Source organism: Montipora foliosa, unplaced genomic scaffold (genome assembly GCF_036669935.1).
Source record: "Montipora foliosa isolate CH-2021 unplaced genomic scaffold, ASM3666993v2 scaffold_474, whole genome shotgun sequence".
Lineage (NCBI taxonomy): Eukaryota > Metazoa > Cnidaria > Anthozoa > Scleractinia > Acroporidae > Montipora > Montipora foliosa.
Genome location: NW_027179783.1, coordinates 282,972 through 290,000, shown reverse-complemented (window position 1 = coordinate 290,000; position 7,029 = coordinate 282,972).

Here is a 7,029-nt window from a genome sequence, read left to right as displayed (position 1 = left end):
AAATTTCTATATGTAATAGAATTATGTCCATGAGACATCCCGTTCAGAGCAAGTTTTCTATACACATACACCATGCTATGATCACTTATCCCGATATGACAAACTCCCGAACAAGCAATCTTATCCGAGCAGTTGGTATAAATTAAATCAATTAGAGTTGATGAGGTGGGTGTTATCCTCGTCGGTTCAGAGATGAGCTGCTCGAGTCCGTAGACATCAGCAATACTCCTTAATTTGGATGTGTCATTATCATATCGAGTAGTGATCATGTCACAGTTCATGTCTCCCAGTACAAAAAATTCTACATTTTCACTATCCAATTTCCCGATTAGGGATTCAAATGGAGAAAAAATGCCAATGGGAGAGTCAGGTGGTCTGTACCAAGTAACAATCACAAAAGATTTTGAATTTGGCTTATGGATTTCCAAGCAAAGATTTTCTAATGCATCCATATGTAGGTCATTTCGTACTGTAAAATTGATAGAATTTTTTACATAGAAGCATACCCCTCCGCCGCATTTTGTAAGTCTATCGCGGCGAATTATTTCGTATCCCGGAATATGAACATCATGATCTCGAATACTCTCGTTCAGTTTCGTTTCATTTATGGAAACAATATCGATATCATTGTTTGCTAATAGGATTCTTAATTCGTCTATATGTGTAGTTAATTGATTAATATTGAGTGATGCCATTCTAAAACCGCGCAAAGGAGGCAATATCGAGACAGATTTTTCGGCCCTTTGGTTGCTTAATGCATCCCGCACGGCATTGACGGACAGCATATTATCTCATTCTAGGTGCGATTTAAAATTATTATAAAACTGCTCATTACCTTTAAAATTTAAGTGCAGTCCACCTCTGTTGAGTCCACTATGAGATATGTTCTCATGATGGATTAATTTCCATCCATTTTGATGGCAGAACTTCTTTAGATGCTTGTTGGCTGTTTTCACTGCCTGGTCAAGCTTATCTTTTCTGCATACAAGCTCCGAAAGCGTGACTATAGTATCGCAGGTGCCTTCAATCTGCCTCGCGAGATCCACAATCGATTCCGCAACAGCCTTTGGTTCCCTGGTTTTAAGATCATTAGTCCCAATGTGTAAAATCACTTCGTTGGGCGAAGATTCCAGATTAGGTTTGAGATAGTGATTCATGGCCTTTGTCGTAGCGCCCGAGAAAGGCTTGACTATAACCCTATGGCCGACTGCTTTTCCCAGGTCTTTTCCAGGTATTCTTGAGATCATCGAATCTCCTATGAGCAGGGTTGTGCGCTCTTTTGGTTGTTTTTCGGGTTCGGATTCTTTTCCTGTCAGGGTGTTATTATGACCTCCTTTGTCTTTCGATTTCTTTCTTTTGTTCTTTGATTTCACAATGAAGCTTTGTTCTTTGTTGGCGCAAGGTGTTGATTCATCCATATTTTGGACAATGGTATGTTCGTTAAAGGTGTTATTCGTTGGACGGCATTGAGTAGCTGCTTCTCTGGATACGATTTGCAATGCAAAACTCAAAGAATCGCGTTCTTGGACTAACTTTTTATTTTCTTCCTTCAAAGATAGAATTATATCCTTAAGTCGGGAATTTTCGGATCTCAGGTCTTCCTCTTTAATAGGATTCTCTTTTATATGAGCCCATAAGTTCCGCACTTCAGATTTCAGACAGTCTAACTCCTCTTGTACTGATTCGGCGTTCTTGTTAAATGCCGGTGTAGAGGCTTCTTCTTCATTAACGAGAATAACCGAGTTGTCATCAACCGGTAACTGGAGTAGCTTCTTCAGTTCAGCTTTCATAGCTTTTGCTTCCGGACCTTGAATTTGAAGGGTGCCGGTACTGTTGAATAAAACCAACATGATTGTCTTCGACTTCAAAGAACTAGACCTTTCAGAGGGACTCGTGGTTGCAGAAACTTCCAAATTCAGGACTTTCGAACAAAATTCTTGAAGTTGTGTTAGGCTCCCTTTCCACTTAAATAGACTTTGTTTGTCGTCCCAATGTAGGTATTGGTTTAAGGGAGATGAGGAAGGTTCAGTGCCAACAAATTCGATGGAATTCGCGGAGCCCTCAGATACACGTCCGCACGCCATCATATTCACATGAATCTTTTTCATGAATCAATCGTAAATAGTGAAAAAGACATGCCATTTTTTGGTTTTATTGGCTGTTCATTGATGTCAATTTGGTCGTTTGATGACGTTTTAGTCAGATAAGGTATTTGTTGTTTTAATTCTTTTTGTTATGTGTATGTTGTAGTAGTTTTCTTTTATCTCACGTAATTTTTATTTTTCTTTTGTTTCAACTTTATTAGCATAATTTCATTATCATATTAAAAGACCAAAAAAAATTACCTGAGATGGAAAAATTAACAACAACAGGTACCCCTGAAGCACTGGGGAAGTGCTTAACCTATAGTGAAATATTTAATACATGTACAAGTGCAAAGTCTTTGACTATGTTAAAGATTAAAGCAAGTGTTTTATCATTACACATTAGATTTGTGAGATTGAAATAGATTTCTTGTCTCTCAATTAGTATTTTGGCCTTGGCTTGGATTTTTAGCTACATTTGTTAAATTTATCCGTCGTTCCCACTCTAAAAAAACTGACCAACATTTTCACTTCTTCCCGTTCTTCCCCCCCGCACTGGCCCTCTGGGTTTACATTGTGTATTATCATGTAGGTTCATGACTTAGAACACTTTATAAGTTTTTTTTTTCTGCTGCGGAACAAAATGTAATTTTGCCAGTAAAGGTAAGAAAAGATGAACTCACTCAAATACACATTATTACTGGTAGAATTGGAAAAAAAAATCCTCAGTCTGCCAGTTGTTCTCACGGTTTTTCGTCGGTTTGCAGTCGTTCATATAAACTTCACTTCATGCAAGCAAACAGCAGCCGATTACCAGTATCTAAAGGCTCCTGAAGCAACCATCAAATGGTTTGTATGAAATATTGAGTCAAACTGGGTGTGTGAGCCGGGCTGTGCAGAAATCTTACCCACTTTTCCATACATGTTTTTGTTTCATATCTTTGTCTATTAAACAATTTTTAGAATGTGATCGAAGACGTGATCGAATCGATCTCAACTATCCCATAATTCATCACATAAACTTTTCCCTATTACTGACTTCATGTAAGCAATTGTCAGCCCTATTGTGGACATCGTGTAAAAAGTAAAATACATGTACTTTTGTTTGCAAACATACCCTTGTACTAGTACTGACCTTCGTGGTTACATACTCCTTGAACATTGATAGAGTGGAAGCCCTTGCGATTTACGTAAGCGTTCTCATGCTCGTTTGGCGCTTGGGTTCTGATGTGAGTGCCATCAACGCAGCCGATTACACAAGGAAAGCCTCCACGTCGGTAAAACGAGTTCTTGACTTCAGCAACTTCTGCATCTGTTGGCCACGTAATAAATTCGCTTTGCTTCGCTATCAAGGCATTTGACACATTTGTCACGACACGAGAAACAGTTGACTTGTCGACACCAGCAGTGTCTCCAATAACTTGTAGAAAACTTCCACTAGCATAAAATCTTAGAGCAATCAGGACTTGCTGCAGGGGTGGAAGCGCATGATTCCTGCGAGGGCTGCGACGAAGTTCATCGGCTATGATATTTGTCATGTATCCAATTCCCTCTCGTCCAAACCTGAACCGATTTCTTAGCTCTTCGTCTGTAAAATTTTCGATATTAATGGATGGTTTAAACTGTCTCGGTCTTCGCGGATGCCGTAAGTCGGCAAACAACAAGTCAGCCATTTTGTTTTTGACGTGCCTTTATTTTTCATTTAACCTGAGGTTATTTATTTAACCGACCTAGCTAGCAAGGTTAAATTTAACCCGCTGTTTAACTCGAGGTTAGCGCTAACCGATGTTTGAACAACGCAACAAACCTGCGATTAAAATTTAACCTCCGGTTAAGGCAATTTAACCCGGGGTTAGGATTTAACCCGCTTTCGAACAACCGGGCCCTGAATGATAGTTTGGATATTTTAGAAGCTCTCGTTTATTTTGCAATGTCACTTTAATAGTAGCAATTTACATATGTTCGTAAATGTTGTGATTGTAAATTTTCCCTCTTACTTTGTACGTTTCAAGCTTGGTACTTGCGAGCGAGACATTTTACAATTGCGAAGTTTGCATTTATGTCACTCTATAGAGACAAATGAAATTTAGCAAAAATGTCTCTCTATACATATTACAGAAGCGAAATGCGAAATGTTCGTCTACATTCATAAACGAATCAGTGGCGTCCCTCAAGGGACCATCCTCGGTCCATTATTGTTCTTATTATATATCAACGATCTTCCAAATTGCTTATCAAATTGTAAACAGAGAATGTACGCTGACGACACGCACCTTACATACGCGGGCAGCAATCTTGAGAATGTTCAGTTTTGTCTAAATGAAGACCTAGCAAACGTTTTCAACTGGCTACAAGCGAACAAACTCACATTGAACATGACCAAAACCGAATTCATGCTAATAGGGTCAAGGCAGAGACTGAAAACTCTAACAGCTTCACCAACAATTAGAATGACCAATACTCAAGTGAGCCAGGTTACAGCTACAAAATCGCTTGGTGTGATAATAGACGATAAACTCGATTGGCATAGTCACATCGAAAAATTAACTAAAAAGATCGCCTCTGGTATCGGGGCCCTAAAGCGAATTAGGCACCTGATTCCAGCATCAACCTTACATCTCATTTACCAAGCTTTAGTAAAACCTCACTTTGATTACTGTGACATTGTTTGGGGTAACTGTGGGAAAACGCTACGAGACAAACTGCAGAAATTGCAGAATAGAGCAGCCCGTGTGTTGACATTCTCGAATTATGATGCTGATGCAACCGAGCTACTCGAGTTTTTAGGGTGGAAAAATCTTGCACGCCAGCAGGAAATTCATAAAGCCACTATGGTGTTTAGATGTCTGCACGGGCTGGGTTGGCAATCCCAGTCGGAAAGTGGGTGGGATTTGTTTGTTTTATTTTTTTTTTTTTTTTTTCCGTGTCGGTAAAAGTCTTGCCTGTCACTTCCCTGCTAAGTGGTATCTTTGTGCATAGAGCCTTCTGCTCGTTTTTTCTTAGGATTGAGAGGGTAGTGGAAATGCGTAGATTTCTCTGGTGGACACAGTAGAATGATAAACTTAACCGCCGGGCAATGGCGTCGAAAGTCATGTAACGCGCATGGCGTTTTAGAGGATCTTTGAACAAAATATACCCTTATGAAGCTCAATAATAGACCTCTCTCATAATGGCGGCCAAATAAATTATTCCTTTGTTTTAATGCTAATAAGCCCTACTAACCTCGCTAAGACGAGCAAATTTCAAAAGAATATTTGTTTTAAAACAAGGGCAGTAGGTGAAAAGAATGAAAAGTTGGTCGCCATTTATGAAAGTGGTCTATGGCAAGTCATTTGGATACTGAACAAGACAGGCGGTGGAATCTTAAAAGCGATGAGTAATGGACTTCGACAACAATCTGTCGCCCGTCGAGCCGAAATCAAAGTGAGCTGCATTTCTAAGATTTTGCCAAGTGTGCTGTTATGTAGAACACTGAACAGGGCTCGACACTAACGGTAGCCAACTAGCCACAGGCTAGTTAAAATTTCAGTTTTGGCTGGTAGATTTTGAGCTTCCACTAGCCTTTGGGGCTGTAAATACTGTGTAGCAGTAGAGGTCTGGACGAAAACAAAAACGAACATTATTAAGGCAAAAGGACAGAATAGAACCCAACAATAAAAACTGTGAGCGGATTCTGTGGAATTTTCTGCCTTAGAAAATGATAAGTTGAAGTTAAAAAAAAAATTCTGAAGATGAAACCAACGCGGACTACAGTTTCCCCACGCCACTTTACGAACAATTAATCACCTGTGAAATCATGCGGAACTTCTCGGCTGCTGTTTCCATGTGCGCGTATTAAACTCCGTCGCAAACAATCGCAAGCACCTTACGAGAGCTTGATCTCAAACAGTTTGCGTAAATGGAAACACATTTTACGTTCATCCCCAACCAATCGCCGATGATCGAAACAAGACGCAAGAGATAGATAATTTTCTATCGTTACGTCTTGTTGGCGACGAGTAGCAATGTAAAAGCTAGGAAACGAAGATAATTATGGAAACACAATCGTAAACTGTTTCTGATTGTTTGCGATCAATCGACGATATTTTTGTGCACGTGATACGTTTTGACGAATTAGAGGCAAGTATAAGTAACGAAAATGGCGTCCGAGTGCGATTGTGTTAAAACAGTGTGAATTTAATGAATATCGTAAGGGAATACCCCGCGAAATATACCTGTAGTAAAGTTCTTGATCAGAAAGAGCCAGTTCCTACAGTATAATTTGATACTGACTATGCTGCAGCCGTTGCTACTCCTCGAAAATGTATCAGACCTAGAATTCACTTCCTCTTTGCCTTCTTCCGCTCTGCCTACTTCTTCACAACAACTCCAACATAAGAAGTAACATAAGAACACTACGCAAAAACTAATTTTGCTTTTATTTTTGCGTCCTTTTCTTACGATGTCACGAGATCAAGTTGCCTAAAGCAATCACGTCTATGGGAAACAGAATCGCAAGAAAAAACGCGCAAAGTGACAGTGCTTGCGATCGAGCGAACGCAAACTGTTTCCGACTGTTTGCGACGTTGTTACGTCTATATGGAAAGAGGTCACGTACTTGTTTAGAAATTGAATCCAAATATAATTATAATTTTGCTGAAACTATGAAAAAGAAAATCTTATATAAGGGAAAGTCTGACCTTTCGAATTTCCTTTATATCTAATTTAATATATTATTTTCCTGCATTCCGCTGCTTTTGTGCTTCATGCGTAGAACCATTATGGCGCTTTCAGGTTAAAATTTCAATCCCAAATAGCTCTAATCAAAGGAACAGCCTTTCTATAGACTTCCAAAGAAGCAGTTTAGTTTTATGTACGGTTTATTTCTTAATTTACTTTATTCCGCGTTTTCCATGCTTCAGTGCATTTGTGAGTTGCAAAGTTCTGGCGACAGTTCTGTGAGAAT